Source organism: Mus musculus, chromosome 2 (genome assembly GCF_000001635.26).
Source record: "Mus musculus strain C57BL/6J chromosome 2, GRCm38.p6 C57BL/6J".
In the NCBI taxonomy this organism is placed as follows: Eukaryota; Metazoa; Chordata; class Mammalia; order Rodentia; family Muridae; genus Mus; species Mus musculus.
Genome location: NC_000068.7, coordinates 10825177 through 10844165, shown reverse-complemented (window position 1 = coordinate 10844165; position 18989 = coordinate 10825177). Strand labels below are relative to the sequence as shown.

At 42.2% G+C, this 18989-nt stretch overlaps 1 long non-coding RNA gene across 3 annotated transcripts; it reads right to left on the bottom strand.

Annotated features, from left to right (window-relative positions):
- Positions 1-15843: 15843 nt before the first annotated feature.
- Positions 15844-18421, bottom strand: Gm31729. Of its 3 annotated transcripts, XR_865970.1 has the most exons (5): positions 18344-18421; positions 17856-18222; positions 17630-17682; positions 17230-17507; positions 15844-16383 (listed from the first exon to the last, which is right to left on the bottom strand). It is a non-coding gene; the product is annotated as a predicted gene, 31729 (long non-coding RNA). The 3 variants fall into 3 exon arrangements; XR_865969.1 differs by having other exon boundaries at positions 17230-17682; XR_374002.1 differs by lacking the exon at positions 17630-17682 and having other exon boundaries at positions 17230-17331.
- Between the last annotated feature and the right edge of the window lie 568 nt (positions 18422-18989).

Sequence of the window (18989 nt, the reverse complement as noted above, 5' to 3'; positions counted from 1 at the left end):
CCATTTCATGGTGAGGGACTTGGGATGGAAAGTATAAACTAAAGGATTGTTCTAGAAAGAAAAAATTGGTTTCTAGTGTTTCCATAGTTTGTGTGGAAAAATAGGCATCTACACATGCGAAAACCCTTGGAAAATACCAGGTGGCCTGATATGTCACATTCCACCTTATTCCTTTGAGACAGGGTCTCTCCCTGAACTTGAAACTAGGCTGGCAGGCAGGCAATGCACCTCCTCCCCATGCCGCATTCCTGACTCTATCAAAAGCTAGGCAGTCTTCATTCTGCTCTATTTATTGTCACTGTCATATCTAAATCAACAATATATTCTCTGCTGAAAGAAATAATATTTTGAAAAATGAAGTTGTGGCTTCTTTACTTGAGTTGAGTACTTCAGAGATTCCAGTCTGGCTCGCACCCTAGTACATTCCACTTGCATTTCCTGTTGTTTGCCCCTATCAGTTATTCAGATATGGATTAGAAACTAGTGCTCTGGGCCAGCAAGACTGATCAGGGTTTCTGAATATTCACTTGGCATACAATCTAGCACCATGAGTTCCATATTTGAAAATCATGTAAAGGTGAGGGAAAAACCAACTCTACAAACTTGTCCTCTGACCTCCACTACCTCCTCAGTAATAATAATACAACATAAAATTGTAAATGTTTTAAAGAACTTCAGTAGTCTCCTGAGAGATCATTCTTTCCTTAGGGCTCTGTTAGCTCTATTTTATACTAATGATAACTGTAGCTATCAGTCTGGCAGGACTAAATAAAGAACATTATCTTACAAAACTGAAACTCACTGCTGGGAATTTTTTTTCTCAAACACCATTCTGCATAACAATATTTTTAATGGGGTGATTTCCTACCAACTGGCTCACAAAACTCCTGTCATTTTTTAAGCAGAATTAAATAATACTGGGCAGCAGAGTGTGTCAGGCATAGATTACAAATGGCAGGAAGGCAGAAACATTGCGTAGTGAATAAATTACAGCCTTCAATTATAAAGCTAGGATTCGGAGTAGGCGAAGGAAGGCTGAGGCTGCAAGAGAGTCGCAGCATCAGACGGCATTGAAACTGGGTCCTTGAGAGCTTACAGTGCACCTGAGAGACAGCTGCATTGCTGACAATGATTTTCTTGGCCACAAAACATTATGTAAGGACTAAGGAGGTGGTTCAGTGGGTAATGACACTTGCTGTGCAAGCACGAGGACCTGAATTTGAATTCTCAGCACACACATACAAAGCAAGGCAGGGCTCCGTGCTTGTCTGTAAGCCCAGCATTGTCAGGTTCAGAGACAGGAGGATGGCTTGAACTTGCTGATGAACTAGATCACTTCAGTGAGTAAGCAAGGTGGGAGTGAGCAGGACTCTGGGGTTTTTACTGGGATTTAGGCAGATAGCTCAAGGGTACTTGCCACTTAAGCCTAACAACCTGAGGTGGATTCCCAGTCACTAGGTGACTAGTTCCCCAAGATGGTCCTCTGACCTCAACATGCATATCATGGCATGGGCGTGCCTGCACTCATAAACACAAAAAGAAAATGTCAAAAATAACAAAAATATCATTGATAGCTATTTATAAACACTGAACCTGCCAAAAAAACTGTGTATAGGATATTTCTGTCTTGATGGGTATAAAATAAAGAGACAGTTTCATGTGAAGTCAGTTTTTAAAAAAGAAACTGAAGAATGAGACTTTTTAAGAGGGACTTTTGTAAACCTTAGAGCTTAGTAAACTCAGTTAAGCCAATTGTATCATAAGATGAAATGTTGCTCATTCATTGAAATTACAGGAAATTATATCTGTTGGTCTTGAAATACATTCACAAAATGTTGCCGTATTTAATAATGCACATACAATCATGTGCAACATGATCCCATTTTTTTTCATTAGTACTCAGAATAGAACCGTAGCGGATGCAGCAAGAGTCTGCACAATGCTGCCTGGATTGCAGGACCCAGTGCTGGTTTTTCTTCTGTTCTTTGGCTTATCTGCAATTTCCATTTCTTTCAAGTGTACATGCAACTTAGCATAATGATGAAAGTAGAAGTTGTTGCTATAATGTTTGTGTGTGTGTGTGTGTGTGTGTGCAGGTGCACATGTGTGTGTAGGTCCACATAATGTGTGTGCACATGTGTGTATAACTGTGCACATGTGTGTGCAGGTGCATGTGTGTGTGTGTGTGTGTGTGTGTGTGTGTGTAGGTAGGTACACATAATGTGTGTGTATTCAGGAGCACATGTGCATGTGTAGGTACACATATTTATGTGTATATGTAGGTGCATGTATGTTTGTGTGTGTGTGTGTAGCCTAGAGCATGACCTTTGCCTTTGCTGTCATTCTTGAGGCTGCATCTACTTTATCCATTCGTTTCTTTGTTTGTTTTTGCCACAATGGCCTGGGACTGAGAGCCAGCCCCAGGGATCCACCTTTCTCTGCCTCTCAGGGAGTTCTGGGGTTTGAACTCACATTCCAGCACTTGCAAGGTGAGCGTTTTGTGACCTAAGCCTTCACTCCAACCCATGGTGCTGTTCTTACCATTAAAAAATAAAGACTAGCATACAGAGACGAGGCTCTACGTCTCACTAGGATGGTGTGAAAAATCCCACTTCCTCCGTCTATGTCTGTAGACCAACATCAAACCAAGGTGGGAGCCCATCACGGGCTTTCCTGTCACCACCCAACCTCCCTCTGCCTTAAGTTCTTTGATGTGAATCTTTGTCCATTTCCTCCAACAGTCTGGGAGAGGCCATCTTTGATGAAACCTATCCCGGGCAGTGACCATCATCTTCAATGACAGTTGAGGTAACGGGGGTTGAGTTTTATGGAACACTGTTTTTCTCACAAGGTTAAGAGCCTGACCCCTTCCTTCACTGTGTTCCAGCCAGGGCTTGGTTGATCTTAACATTTTCCAGCAACAGGGATTTTTAAAGCCATCGCTATAGAATATCCTTATTAAAATGCTCTTATGGCCCTCCAAATGCCTCACGGCTACATACCCATCAATATCTTAAAATCATTTAAACACTAGCCTTGAGGACTGCCTGTATAATTCCTTCCAGACTGCAAACTGCTCCATGTGGGCTTAGAAGGAAGGGTTAAATTAAAAAGATTGGGCTAATTAGCTTAGCAAGAAGAAAATTGAAGAGAAATTTAATACCTATCTTTAGGAATTTAGAAGATCTTGTAAATAGATTTTAACAGCTCTTCTCAATATTCATAGAGAGCAATTTTGTGACACAGCAAGAAGGAGCTGAATAAGATATAGTATAGAACTTTCATATTCAGCATTGAATTAGGCTACCAAGCAAAGGTTTCTGGAAATCTTTCAGAACAGCACAGGCAAACCCTGTTCAATCACCTGGCCGAGGCCTGGATCAAGGAATTTAACAAATGCCCTCTTGTCTTTCCTTCAGACTCAAGCACACGCAATTCTAGCTTAACTCCCAGTTCATGCTCTCAAAGACTGCCAAAGACACACACCAAAATAGCCACGAAACGCTCAGTGTTAATTTTTCTAAATACCACATGTCCTAAGATGATGTTCCTTGCATTTACAGTGTTATAGATTTTGGAAATTCCATAAACGTTACAGTCAAAGCACTTCTAACGGCAATGACATTTAAAACAAACAGATGTAGCACCCGGGAGAAAAGTTTTGAAGCCTCTTACAATTTACCATCTATCATGAAAATACCTAAACTTTTGTCTAATGGCAAGCAAGGAATCTGAAACTACACGCTCAACTCTGGGCAGTCTTTCACAGTCCTGTACACAATTAAAATATGAAAGGAATTAATTTCCTTTCCCAAAACCATGTGAAAATGTCATTCTTTGTTTAATGCTGTGCTGAGACCTAAGACGTAATTGGGCCCCAGTAGTCAAAAATGTTAAACAAGTATACTGAAGCCATCCAGTAGGGTGTTAACCACACCCCGTGAAATGCAGGCTGGTGGCACATTCAATTAAAACGATCCTCCAGTTACTTAAGACTCAGCGCATGAAAACCCTCCCTCAATGCTCCAATGATGAATGTGTTCCCTGTATAGTTTTCTGTCACCTTCCAAACCTTCCCCTTGGGCCCCAGCTGCTGTGCATAAAGCACAGGAACTGAGCAGGGAGCTCACGGGGCTGCAGCTTTGCTGTTTGCTTTCTTGTTTGTTTGTTTGTTTGTTTGTTTGTTTGTTTGTTTGTTTTTCCTCATTGAAACCCTCCAGGAGAGCAAGCTCCTAGCAAACCTCTGTACTTCATTCAAATTCCAGAGTCCCAGAGCGATAATTAACAATTAGCTTTGGTGCCAAAATAAAGCCCCAAAATCTTTTGGCTGAGAGGTACAGGCGACACAGGAGGCATTTAACATTAATGAATAATTATTAATTAATAAATTCTCCGCTAAGTAGCCATGTTCAGTTTTGCCAGAGACTGTTGGCTTTCAAATTGTTCCTCCATTACCAGTAAAAACCAATTTAGGAGCTAGATGATGGTATCAATTTTTTTTTTTTTTTTTTTAGCATCACCCTGGAAAGGCAATCATAACTGAAGTGGCACACAGCTGTTAAAGGGGCCTTCTATACATCTTAATAATGCATTTCCAGTATATTAGAGCATTCTTCACCTTAAACCTTGGTGTCTTAAGTGTAGGATGGACACAATTAGGCAGGCATGAACTCGGCACTCCTACCTGGTCTCCTGCTGGGATTTAGAACGTCTCCCTCTACAAAGACATCTGTACAAGCTTCTCACCCAGCCTTAGGCAGTACTGTTAATTATAACTTGGAAACTGCTCATTTCTACTTGATTTGTGGGTCTGTTTAAAAAGCAGGAGGCAACAGCTCTCTATGTCCCTGTCTTGGTCCTGGGTGAGAGTTTCCCCAGTGACTGTCTCAACTTATTAAGGATTCTATCAGAATGGCTTTCTTAGGATTTTCATTTCAGTGGCAAAAAGCAAAGGCTTTGGGAAATAAGAGACCATCTGAGAGAAAATGAGAACAACGGATAACTAGATGGGCTGCACATATGCAAAATCAGGATATGAACATCGAGGCAGGCCTTAAAGATAAATGCAAAGAACCATGTTTTTACAATTCCTCTAGAAACCCTTAAAATGAGATTTCCTTGGAGTTCTTAAAAAAATACTGTATGCATGTGTGCTTTCGTGTGCGTGTGCCTGTGCATGTGTGTGCGTATGTGTGTGTGTGTAGGTAGAAATCAGAGGACAGTTTGTGGGAACCAGTTTTCTCTTCTACTATGTGGGTACTCAGGTTGCTTGGCTTGACAGGAAATGCCTTTATCTGCTGGACCATCTCACCAGCCCCTTCTTTAGGGTTCTTAACCATGTGTTCAAATATTGATTTGTAATTTGATGAGTAGTAATGCATCTCTTGCCCAAGAGCCACAGGAATAGTGGAAAGAGGCTGGACATTATAACCAAACAGACCGAAATCTAAATTCCATCTCTGAGTGTGTGATGCGTTCTGTGACCCTCATTGTCCATCTTGAAAGTGGGCTTGTCAATTGCATATTCAATATTGCCCCGTGTTTTAAAGCACATACAATGTGTAAAACACAAGCTTTGTAGTAAGTGGTCAAACAGAATTTAAAATGGATTTATTCTTTAGGGTGGTGTAGATGCTCAGGTGCTAAAGCGCTTGCCTGTCAAGCATACAGGCATGAGTTCAATCTCCAAAATACATGTAAACAAATCAAATCAAAACAAAACAAACAAACAACAACCAAAAATAATCCCAGCGCGAGGCATGGGAGGATATGCATATCTCTGGCCCACAAATCCAGACTAATGGATGAGTCCCAGGTCACTGAAAGCTCCTTCCTTAAAAAAAATAAGATGGATGGCGCCTGAGGTGTGACACCCAAGGCTGCCACCCGACTGTCCCATGCATGCACAGAAATTCACTTATGTATATGTGTGCACCTTCACCCCACACATAAACACATGCAACAGGTATAGAAAAATTTGTTTTTAACTATGGATAAGAAATGCAGAGGCAGGTGGATGTCTGAGCTCAAGGCCAGCCTGGTCTACAGAGTGAGTTCCAGGACAGCCAGAGCTATACAGAGAAACCCTGTCTCAAAAAACCAAAAAGAAAAAGAAAAAAAGAAATCTCATATGTAAGTGACCTACTATGAGTTGGTCAAGAATCTCTCCAAAGTACCTGTACTGAAGAGTTGGGGCTTCGTTTCTGGCACGAGCGGGAGGGGGAAACCTTGAGTTGTGGAGCTAAGTAGCAGGAAGCCACATCACCAGGGTCGTGCTCACGTGACCCCAGTTCTTTCGCTGCTTTCTGAAATGATAACCTGTATTCTTCACCATGATTTGCCTCAGCAGTCTCAACAATGATGTAGTCAACCTTTGCAAGAGGGAGTCAAATAAGTCTTTCCTCCATCTAAGTTGGTGGCCATGGTGATGGAAACTATAGCTACAATGGATACTACAAGCATCCACTAGAGATGTTACCCATAATTCCTTAGCCTTTCTTCTAACAAAGAGAGATGCTGAGGCTTTTTGTGGGAATAGGTAGAATTTTCTGGATTGTGGGCACCACCTCTTTTAATTCATTTTATGGTTCTGTCTGGTCATCATCATGGCACCCTTCAATTGTCACAGTGCTGAAGGTGTCATCTAATATGCAAATGGGTGATAATGGAGATTGGGGTCTCTTAGAGGTTACTTAAATGGCCATTTTGGTGCTAGATCTCTTCAAGTAATACATTTGCAGAACACTCCTAACTAATGATCATCCTGTTCTTTGTAAAAAGCAGAGTTAGAATAGGCAAGAGTGCAGTCAAGAAATGTAGTCACTACAGCAGGTAAGAGATTGTATGTAAGAGATTGATGCTGGCCGGATTCCCTCCCTAGACCCACAGGGAGAGGATATCACACAGAGGTGCATGGAAGAAGCAAGCAAACAGGCAAAGTCTCTTCCAGTCTCTACCATTGTGTGTGCTTGTCTCCCCAAAATTATCCATTTCACCAGACTTAGCAAAACATATAAACCTTTTCATCTTTCTTCAGATGTTCAGTGTGTGTGTGTGTGTGTGTGTGTGTGTGTGTGTGTGTGTGTGTGTGTGTATGTGTGTGTGTGTGTGTGTGTGTGTGTGTGTATGTGTGTGTGTGTATTTGTGTGTGTGTGTGTGTGTGTGTATGTGTGTGTGTGTTTGTGTGTGTATGTGTGTGTGTGTGTTTGTGTGTGTTTGTATGTGTAGGTGCACACATGTGTGTACAGGTGTAAGCTTGTCTTCAGTGTCATTTCTCAGCTGATAGCCACCTTATTTTCTGCGACAGGGTCCCTCACTGACCTGAACTCACTGAGTAGGCTAGACTGGCTGGCTAGTGAGCCCAAGGATTTTGCCTGTCTCTACCATCTGAGCCTTGAGATCACAAGAATGTGCCAAACATGTTCAGCTTTTTAGCTTTAAACATGGATTCTAGGAATTGAACTTTTGGCCTTACGCTTGCAAGCTAGATACTTTATCAATTGAACTATCTCCCCTGACGCCAAATTGTCATTTGCAATGATTTTGTTAAACGGACCTATAATTTCCTCTTCTGTTAATCTGCCTTTCCTTTGTGGGTCTTCAGCCCTGAACCTCCCTGACACAAGCAAGTGCTGGGAATAGAACACAAAACCCTTCCTCCTGGAGTAAATAAGCCCCTCCACCTGCTCTGCTCTGTTGCCTGTGATCATTAGCATATGCACCTCGAGGCAAAACAAATGCAAAGCAAGGTGCAGGGGACAACCAGAGAAAGAGGGGATCTCTTGTGGGGGCATTCAGATCAGGGGAGAGCTTTATTTTTTGTCATGGCTCCCATAACTGTTAGGGAAGACTCAAATGCCTCTGCATTAAGGAAATCTAAGCAGTGTCACCAGAAGCCACAGACTCACTTGAGGAAAATAGGACAGAAGGTAGTCTATTTGATCTGTCAAGCAAAAAGAAAGATTAGATGGTGATGACGTATTCTATAATCAAGATGGTCCTTAAAATAGATAGAGCATCATTTGTTCTGTCGTACCAGATAATGGTGATGGTGGTGGTGATGATGGTGGTGGTGGTAGTGATGATGGTGTTTGTACCCAAGCATCATGAGAATTAGTGACTGGGAACCTCATCTATGTCTCCAGGTAGTGTTGCCATGGAAACCATAGGGTTCCCTTCCTCTGGACCACACCCAGTCTGTTCCTTGCCTTACCTTTCAGTTCTCTGATTGTACACCCACAGAGAAGAATCCATATGACTTATTATTCCCCAAAGGTTGGAAGAACAGTCTTGAGCTGCCTCTTTCTGACAAAGGAGTACTTGAAATCACCAGGCAGAAGTAATTCCATGAAGAAAGGGAGGTGGAATGATTAAAAAGACAGGTCAGAGGACAAACTGGAGTGAGTCATGAGTGGAGGTTGGTGGGTGGATCCTTCATGCAGTGTTTCCACTTACCCATCACTGCAGTCAGGAAACAACTGCTCAACTGTTCAAGTAAATGGCAAGCTTTTAAGAGATGACCCCAGCCATTAATTTTAAGCAAAAACACCTCTTGGGTTTCTCCTTGTAGATCAGCTACTTCCATGGAATAACAAATGAGATGTGCTGGGTTTTCTGGGATGGTAGGGTTGCCTTCTGCTTCTCACTGGAGCAGGAGAGAGAAATTTTACTCTAGGGAGAGAGAAGCGATGAATCTCATCTTTGTGGTCTTCAGGATCATTAATAAGTAACCATATGCATAGAATGATCAACAGTTTTTCAGTTCCTTGTCTTGGCTTCTTCTTCAGATTCTACTGGATCTCTGTCCTATGACGCTTCCTCCCACCCCACCCCCAAACCTTTTCTGAAGCCCTTAGCCTACTTCTATCTGTGTGCAGCAAAGGTTCTGTCAATAAAGACCATTTGCAAGGATGATCTGAGTTCCCCGGGGTTCAATTTCTAAGGCTATTGTCTCTTCTTCAAAATCAACTTATGTATATTTCTAGTGGTCTCTAAAGAGCAAATGAAGGGCACGTGTGAGCTCTTCATCTGCCAGCTTCTCTAGTTGGGGAAGGTACTATCCCAAAGTATGGCAACTTGGAAACTGGGAAAACTGGAGTAGCAGACCACAAAACTTAGGGCTCCTCTCCCTCTTTCTCCATAGAGTCAGCCTATAAAGCCAAGTTGAAAACAAGCTATAAAATGATTATATGGGGGAAGCCCCACTCCCACCCCCATGTGCCATAAGGAAGCACTAATCTCTGAAAGCACAGGAACACAGAAGGGAAAAGAATCTCAACAAGCTGGCCTTGCTGTCCACCCTGCCTCAGCTTCTTAGCAGGAGGGCTGAGTCTTCTTTATCCAGTCATGTTTCTTCATGATTGAAGTGGTGACATTTTCCTCAGACTAACATAAAAATGCAGATAGGTTTTTCCATCTCTTTAGCCCTTCCTTTTTGAAGGCTCCTGTGCCAAGTAAAATGCTTCTTAAATAACTGTATGTCATTTCCCCTAACTAATTTCTCATTTGCAGTTGGGTCTCTGGCCTTGGCTCTCAAGATGGTCAAAGAGACAATGCTTTCCCTCCCTACATTGCCATCACCCATGTTTAGGTAACTGGTCCCCATTCTTGTTGTCATCTTTCCCTGTCTGTTTGTCTGTCTGTCTGTCTGCCGGCCTGTCTTTAATATTATGTAGTCCAGGCTCACCTCAAACTAGCAAACCTTCTGCCTAAGTTACCCATGTTAGGATTATAGACATGAACCACCATACCCAGCTTCCATGTCCAGTTTACTGCTTCCTTTATAGAATGGTCAGGTTGGAGGGTGAGGAGGGGGCCCAGTCCTGAATGGGGTACTGGTTTAATCTAGAAAAATTCACCTTGAGACTGTACCTTTAGTAAAAGCTGACCTGAGCCTGAATCCCTATGCACATACCATGAGGAGGGTGGCACAAATCATGCCGAGCATAGCAGGCATCATGACAGGACCTTAATACCAACCTCTACACAGAGCTGGACAAGGACTAAAGCAACAGAGACCTACCCTACAAAGAAAAGGGGTTCCAGAAAATGAATCAAAATCCTTATGATCCCCTAAATATTTGTTCTGCAATATGTTAGATACAGATGACTAGACTAAGCCAAATTTGAAAGTGAACATTCTGGACAAGATGTACTCACATGATTTTGAAAATATATTTCACTTTTTATTTATTTATGTATGAGTGTGTGTGTGTGTCCATGTGAGTATATGCCACATATATGCAGGTGGCACATTCTGGCCACAGAGGCCACGGGAGGAAGCTGGATCTTCTGCGGCTGTAGTTAGAGGAGTTTGTGAGCCAAACACCAATGGGTGTTGAGAACCAAACTCTGGTCCTCTGTGCGAGCAACAAGAAACCATCCCTCTAGTCCCACACCTGTAGTTTTGAGAATATATAATAAATGGTGATTCAGAGCTCTTGTGTATTTATTTTAGAAAGTGAGAAACTTCCAGTTGCCTCAGCTAAGGCAACATAGACAATGCCAGGTATGACTCATTCTAGAGCATTCTTTCTCAAAATAGCACAGGACTAACCATCACTGAGTGAAGCAGAGCCAGATACTCTCATCTGTACCCATTGCTGGAACATCATTTTCAATTGACTCACAAGACAACCTGCTTGGTGCAGTATATATGTCTCCTTAGACACCCAGGCTCCCTTAGGTAAAATAAAATTAGACTCATTACATCAACACCAATGGAAACATGATAACAAAAGAGTAGAATACTCAAGACAAACATGTCATGGTGGCTGACATTCATACTTGGCTTCTCAACCTGCTTTAGGTTAGGTCAGCTCTGTCATGTATTATATGGACACCAGCTGAGAGATTATTCTCCAAACTCTATGCTTTGCTTTAGCTTCCTTCACTGCAAACATAGCATCAGAATGTGGGCGCACAGGGAAATAGTGAGGACTCTCTGAAAGTGGCTGTTGCTTTTCACATCTTGAAACTTTTTCACTTACATATCCAGCTCCCTAGATTTAATGTCCTTAGGAAGAGCACTGTACTGGCTAGTTTTGTGTCAACTTGACACAGCTGGAGTTATCACAGAAAAAGGAGCTTCAGTTGAGGAAATGCCTCCATGAGATCCAGCTGTAAGGCATTTCCTCAATTAGTGATCAAGGGGGAAAGGCCCCTTGTGGGTGGGACCATCTCTGGGCTGGTAGTCTTGGTTCTATAAGAGAGCAGGCTGAGCAAGCCATGTGAGGCAAGCCAGTAAGGAACATCCCTCCATGGCCTCTGCATCTGCTCCTGCTTCCTGACCTGCTTGAGTTCCAGTCCTGACTTCCTTGGTGATGAACAGCAGTATGGAAGTGTAAGCTGAATAAACCCTTTCCTCCCCAACTTGCTTCTTGGTCATGATGTTTGTGCAGGAATAGAAACCCTGACTAAAACAAGCACTAATGCCAAAAGAGACAAATTCCACGCTTTTCTCTGCTTCTTCTAAGCAGAGAAAGAACCACAAGTGAGCTACTTCAGATTTGAGGATTTTGAAAGAAACTGAGGTGTAGGTTGAAGGAAGGTAGCTGGTATCAAGTTGAAAAGTTTGCTTGCTTTAGTTCTACTTGGGGTTAACACAAAGACAGTTTCTATATGTAAGTAGACAAGAGGTTTTCTTTCCTCACACTACTGGGGATGGATGATTCTTTGATGCTGAGGGCTGTTCTGTGTGTGGTAGGGAATTTAACAGTATCATTGGCTTCTACCTACTAGATGCAAGGAATGCAGTCCTTCCTCTACCAAAGTTGTGGCAACTCAACATTTTGCCTCTAGAGATTGTCAAATCTCCTTTGAGGACAAAATTGTTCCCAGTTGAAAACCACTGGAGTAGATAGATTATAGACAGAAAGGTTGGCAGAAAGACAGATAGATTGACAGACAGACAGACATGGACAAATGATAAATAGATAGTAGAAGACAGAAAAACATAGATAGTTAGAGATATGAAGGGCGGATGATAGATGATAAATGTAGATGCTGACATAAATGTGTATGGGTATAGGTAAGGGTAATTGATAGGTGGATAAAACTATTCATTTCCTTCTGTGTTTCATCATAGACCCACAATTACCCTTTGAACACACTAACCTGATCATTTTCCTTATATGTTTGCAAGTCATTCCAGAGTCCCTTTTGCTTATCATACAGAATTCAAACTCTCCAGTAGGTACTGCTATCTTTCACAGTTGGTCTCTTTTCACTGCTTATCCATTCTCATCATGTGATATTTTTCTCTCAACCCTTACACATACAGGCATGTACTATACACACACACACACACACACACACACACACATACACATAGGTTTGCCAATAATTTTCAAACACAGCTTGCACCTTTTTTTTTCTACACTTTCATTATTTTTGCTCAATGATCTTATTGCATTATAGCCTAATCTGTAGAACACAAATTACATTTTCAAGGCTTGCCTACAGGTCACCTATCCTGGAAAACCTCTTCAAGCTCCAATATCATCCTCAGGTGCACTTGATCGGTGAAGAGCAGCAGTACTCTGATCCCTCCTTTTGATGGCCCTGATAGCACTCTTCATTAGAGCTCATTGAGGATAGACTTGCCTTCCCTGTAATTAAAGACTGCATTCTGCTTGTGACTGAGCTAACACTGTCCCTGCTGGCTCATAACCGGCATCCCGTGGAGATTTGCTGAATCTAAGAAGATGCACTTTCTCCTGCTTTAAACGTCAGAGCCCTTCTAATTCTTGGAGTTTCCACAGACACTAATTGAGCACCTGCAGTGGGCACACCACCACGCTGATTCAAGCAAGGGCTGTGCAGCTCAATGGGGATAAGACCAATGTGTGAGTAGTCACTGTGCCCCAGTAGATTCAGAACTCGTGTTCTTTGGGAATTCAAAACAGTGTTTTTGAATGGGGGGGGGCAGAGTACATATTTGCTTGGAAGACTAGGAAAGACCATGGGCAGAGTAAAGCAGGGATAACAGGCAACTTTAAAGAGCTGGGGATGGTGGGAAAGCATAGTTCTACCATGGTAGGGAGACATGAGATCGCACTGCCTGGATCTCCAGATCAACTGCATGACTTTGAACAAGTTGAAAATGTCTCTAACCCTTGTTGGATGATAATAGTAATTTTCACCTTTCATTTCGTTTCGCAGTGCAGGGGGTTGAACCCAAGGCCTTATGCTTGCTAGGAAAGTGCTTCTACCATGAAGCTGGATCCCCAGCTGGCAATATTGATCTATATAAATGCAGATAGATACACAGATAGACAAATGTAAATAGGCAGATTATAGGCAGCATACTTACACGGATACATTAATAAATAATATAGATATATAGATAATATAGTGATGATAAGTGGATGATATATATATATAATTAAGAAATAGATTATAGATAGATACATACATACATAATACATACATACCTGTATACATACACTCAAACATATATGGTAGCAATAGACTACATATATATATATATATATATATATATATATATATATATATATATATATATATGTATATATATATATATATACACACATAAATAAATGGTAGAAGGAGATAGATAGATAGATAGATAGATAGATAGATAGAACAGATTTTTTATTGGCGCTTTATAAAGTGAAATAGTACATAAAAATACATCACACATGGGATTCGACATAATGATTACTCAATAAATCATAGACAACATAATTATTTCTATCTGGGATTTCTCTGTTCCCATGTAACCGAAACTTCCATGTGAGTTTAATTTTTTATGCCCAGTGCTCATAACAGATCTTTCAACTCAGTCCTTTTGGCCTATATTAACCACATTCTGAGCCTTCTGTCCAATATTTTGAGAGGCAGGGTCTGCTTACTGATAAAGCTCCTTGTGATAGTCTAAGCTGGGAGAAATGAAAATCATGGTATAAGAGACTTCAGCAATCAACCGATGGATAGCCTTGTGTAAAATTGGATATCAGAAGGCATGACTTCCTGGTGTCTTGTTTGCAGGACAAGGATGACATAGCTGAGGCTGTAAGAGTCTGTCAGGGAGGTGGAGTGAAGGCCCTGAGACCCAAGGGAGGGAGCATGGGCTCTGAGCTCCTATCTGCAGAGCTTGGGGTAGACACCATCTGGATTAGGTAATGGTAACGCTTTCTAGAGGAACAAAAACAATAGAATAAGAAGTTCACATTTTCAGAGTTGGGAGTTTATTAGATTGGCTTATACCACCATCCACTGAGTATTCCAATCCTTTGTATGCTGCAAGGACTGAGAACATTTTAGATACTAAACCAAAAAGCGGGATACCTCAGCAGCTTAACGTCTCAATCTCATGCTGAAAATGTAGAAAATTTCCTGCTAAGGAACTGGTATTCAGGTCACATAGGAAGGCAGAAGACAGGGGACTTTGCCAGCAGAGAATGGCAGCAGCCACACCAGCAGCCAGTTAAGGGTGACGAATTGACTCACTCACTGGGAAGAAGCAGGAACAAGAATGCAGAGAACACTTTTTTCTCAGACCTCCCTATATCTGCGTCACCTGCCGGGAAAGTACTTCCCTGTCTGAAGCAGGAGGACCTTTCCCCTACAATTTGTCCTTTCTGGAAATGTCCTTACAGACACACAGAGATGTCTCTCCTAGTTATGTCCACATCTTAATTCAAGTTTACAACCAAGATTAGCCATTGCATCATACGAACATATCACACAGGACTTTGCATACTAAACCATTTGTGTGTGTGTGTGTATACATTCCATTATACTATATATATGTATGTGTATGATACCATACATACATATTTAATTGCATCATATGTGTATGATCATATATATGTTTCTCAAGATCATACACACTCACACATACACACATATATAGTGCAATGGATTGAATGAAGACCCTATTCTTGAACTGGGGAGACTGCTCCATCATCAGAGTACCTAGGTCAATTCTCCATAGCCCACATTCCAAAGCCTGGCATGGTGACTCACAAATGTAGTGCTAATCCCATAGAAACAAAGACATGTGCATGCTAGGGGCTTGTTAGCCAGCAAACCTAGTGTAATCAGTGAGCTCAGGTGAAGTGAGAAACTCTGACATGGATGAAGTGCCTAAGAGAGGCACCTATATTGGGTAGTTTAACTGTCAACTTGACACAACCTAGAAGTACTTGGGAAGAGGATCATACCAGGAAATCTAGATCAGGTGAGTGTGTTGAGAATGACTCTAGGTGTTGCCTTGATTGTCAATGGATGTAGGAAGATCCAAGATGTAGTGAAATACCATTAGAAAACCAAAGAGATGTAAGGCCAAATGTGTGCTATTGTTATTTTTCTTTAATCTATAATGAATCATTCGTAAATGGGGCATTATGGGATGGCCGAGAAGCCATTGGACCTGGATACACAAACGTCAAGCTGGAGACTGTCTTTGGAGCACATGGAGACACAGCATATTAACCTTGAAGATGAGGCATGGGGTGAACTCACCCTGAAGAGCTTCCCAGCTCCCATATGCAAAGCTTTGTTCCTGTAACTGCTTCAGATATTAAAATGAGGCGCCAATGACTTCCTTCTTGTCTCAAATTTATACATATTTCATGTAGTGGAGATAACTATATTCTAAGAAATCCCACAGAGCAGAGCTGCACAAATGCCCACCGTGAAGTACTGCTGGCACCCACAACACACCAGGCGCTTAACTTCTACTTCAAGCTTTCATGTTCCCATGCGCTTGAAAGGGAACGTTTACTTTGCATTATTTCATGGGGTCCTTTGAAATAGCCTGGATGAAAGTCAGAAAAAAAGTCCTAGGGGTATTTTACCTAGGTTCTAGAACTTTAAGAGATTTGTCCATGATCCTACATCATCTAACCAATTGGGATCCCAGATTTAATCTTAGAACTCTTAGATTCACAGAAGTATATCATTTGAGCTCTGTGTATCATGGTGCCTGTGTTCAGGTTTTCGGAGGAACCAAAGTGAGATGAACGGAAGCTTTTACTAGGTAGTGATGTCAGGCAGAGGAGTTCGTGTATATTCAAGTTCATTAAAAAATAAGCAGCTTCGATCTCCGACAAATCAAACTAGTCATGTGATTAGATTTGGTATTTATTGGCCGTTAGAGTGAGATGTTATTTCATGGATGTTATTATGTGATGTTGCCCTGGTTTCATGGGAAGGGCTAATTTGCAGCATTTAAAGGTAGATTTCTTCCTTCAACCATTGGACATACATTAAGCCAAATAGGTGGTAACAACAGGGCGTAGGACAGACGGGCTACTCCTTGAAAACTCAGATACCTAAGAATGGCAAAGTGAGGGCAAAGTCGACCAGAGACACCATACAAGACGCTGTTTCTTTTGCTGTCTTCTGCTGGGAACACTGGAAAAAAAAAACAGTGTTTAAACGTTTCCAGACATCTTTTGAGAAATGGATTCATCTGCTATTTATGCAATATATCTGGATCCAGCATCTATTACTTTTCATTAAACAGTTGAAAACAAGATGAGTTTATGTTCTAATCGAGGGTGGGATGAGGTCACAAATAAGTAAAAACAAACTATTTCAGCCAGCGAAAAGGGCTATGAAGGAAACAACCAGGGCAAGAAGACAGATAGCAGAGCTGGGAGGAGCTTAGTCAGTAAAGGACCGGAATCTATGTGCACTTATTTAGCATGTGCGATGCCGAGGGTGATCTTCAGTACCATTGAACAGTACCAAATGCAAGAATTCAAGCCTAGTGACCAGTAGTGACAGGCCAGCAATTCCCTCAGGACGAAGCATTGAAGCCGAGTTGTCCCAGGCTTACAGAGAAGTCTAGTTTTTGATGCTTGGGGAAAAGCAGGAATGAAGAAAAAAAAATAGCTTATGCTACGGTGGGGATGAGCGTACAAGCATCCAATAGGAACTAGACTGGACTTGCAAGGAGACACTCAGGCACTGCATTGTGTGTGCAACAGTGTTCAGTTTAAATTACTCACTCGGTATCTGGGGACAGCCCAGTTATACAAATCTGGAGCGTTGGGATGATTTTGGTATTAAAAATATGAGCGTGGAAGTCAACATACAGGCAGCACGGAAGAGACAAAATGTGGAAGGCGAAGAGATCTAGGCAAGAGCTTTGTAGGCACAGACACAAGTAAAACATAGACCACCGAAGCCGGGGCAGTTGATGATGCGGGACAGTAACCAGGAGAATGTGATGCTGCAGATGACAAGGCTACCTACCACGTTGTGAGGGACAGAGATGTTGGGTGTAGATTTTATCACTGAGGTTACTGCAAAGCATTCAAGAACCTCAAAGTGTCAGCTGTGTTCAGCGATTGCTTCCTGTGAACAAATGGGGGTGAACACAGAGAAGGCAGAAAAAGCCAAAAGGCCCTGGGTCTGGCTCTCAGTTTCTCTGTTTGCTAATTGCTTGGCCTGAGACTTCTTTGGGGATGTGGACTCTGAATACATCATCTTGGAAATGCTTTACTCCAGTGAGTTAATCAGGTTCTCCAGAACTGCAAGAGAACAGGACATGGGCGCTTACTATGAGGAGCTGACTCACATGATCATGGAGGTTGAAACTACTCCAAAACAGCAGGCGAGCTGGCCTTCAGGAGACCCTGTGCGGATACTTTACCTTCAGCCCGCTGCCAGCTTGAGACTTGAGGTCAAGAAAGAGCTGGCGTTCCACTAGAAATCAAAGGCAAGGAAAACCTGTGTTCTAGTTTGAGAGCCGCTGTTGGCAAAGGAGTCTGCCTTCCATTAAGAAAAGCTCGCAGTAAAGGAAACTATCTCTGTCCCTGGTCTATTGAGTTAAACATTAGACTCATCTGGAAACAACCCAGCAGTGTTTCACCACATACCTGGGCTCCCACGGTCTAGTTGGTTGATTCCTGAAGAGAGTCAGCCCTCACACACAGCCTTGATGATGTCTTGTTGGGGATGTTTCCGAAAGGCTCTTATAAGATGTATTTCTTAAAAAGATCCCTTGGCCAAGTTCCCTCCACGTAGCAGAGTCCAAAGATTCAAGGATTTAGAGGATATAAACAAGTGGAACAAATACTTTTTCAGAACTAATTTGAACATTATGCGTCGTGTTGCAATTATTGTAGTGAGTGTAAACAGGGGCTAAGCCGTCAGGCGCTTACTGCAGTGTGTGAGGAGCAGTTGTGAGCCACTGGTGGGTGGGGTTGCTTTTGTTTTGGCTGTCTCCTTTCCCCGAGATCAGGTCTGTGAAAGATTATCTTATTTCACCTTTAGGGCAGGGGAAAGAGCTGTACCTCTTGGCTTAGAGGACCGATCTCCTTCGCTGTGCCCCCCCCGATTATCGGCTTTCATTTCGTAAACTCACCTTTCTTGGCACCTAATTCCCTCCGATTCTGTTTGGGTTTTCTTTTCCTCCAAACAAGCACGAGTGCAGATACTCACAGGCGCCGATAGGTGGCAGCAACCTTCTGAAACAATCGCAGAGGTAGCACAACCTTCCACACACTTCCTCAAGCGCTTGAGGCTTGGGGTGCAGCCCAGGACTCTTCTTCTCCAAACGAAAAACGTGATGCTTTCTGGCGCCCTTTAAATATATAGTTTAAAGAAAACTAACACTCACGGAGAAATTCCTACCCTCTTTACTTTCTGATTCATACCCATTCAAACACAGGTTGCAATCTTTACGATTTTACACATGTCGCCTCTCATCAGTTCAGCTTCAAACATAAGGACAGAATGAGGCATTCCGCTACGGCTGCAATCAGTTAAATACAGATACCCAAGTAGACGCATCTTTCCCTGAACTTTAATCAGAGGTAATTGATGTGTAGAGAATGAGAACGAACGTCTTTGCTCGAACACCGATGGCTTCCCCTGATAGGAGCATTGTGTTGCACAGGCTACTGCAGCTGCAGGTTCAGAAACGGCACTTCAGAATGTGCACTTTCACAATAAAAGCAGATAACCCCAGGACTGGGAAGGGGTCTCAGCAACCATGGCTTGTTTGCAAC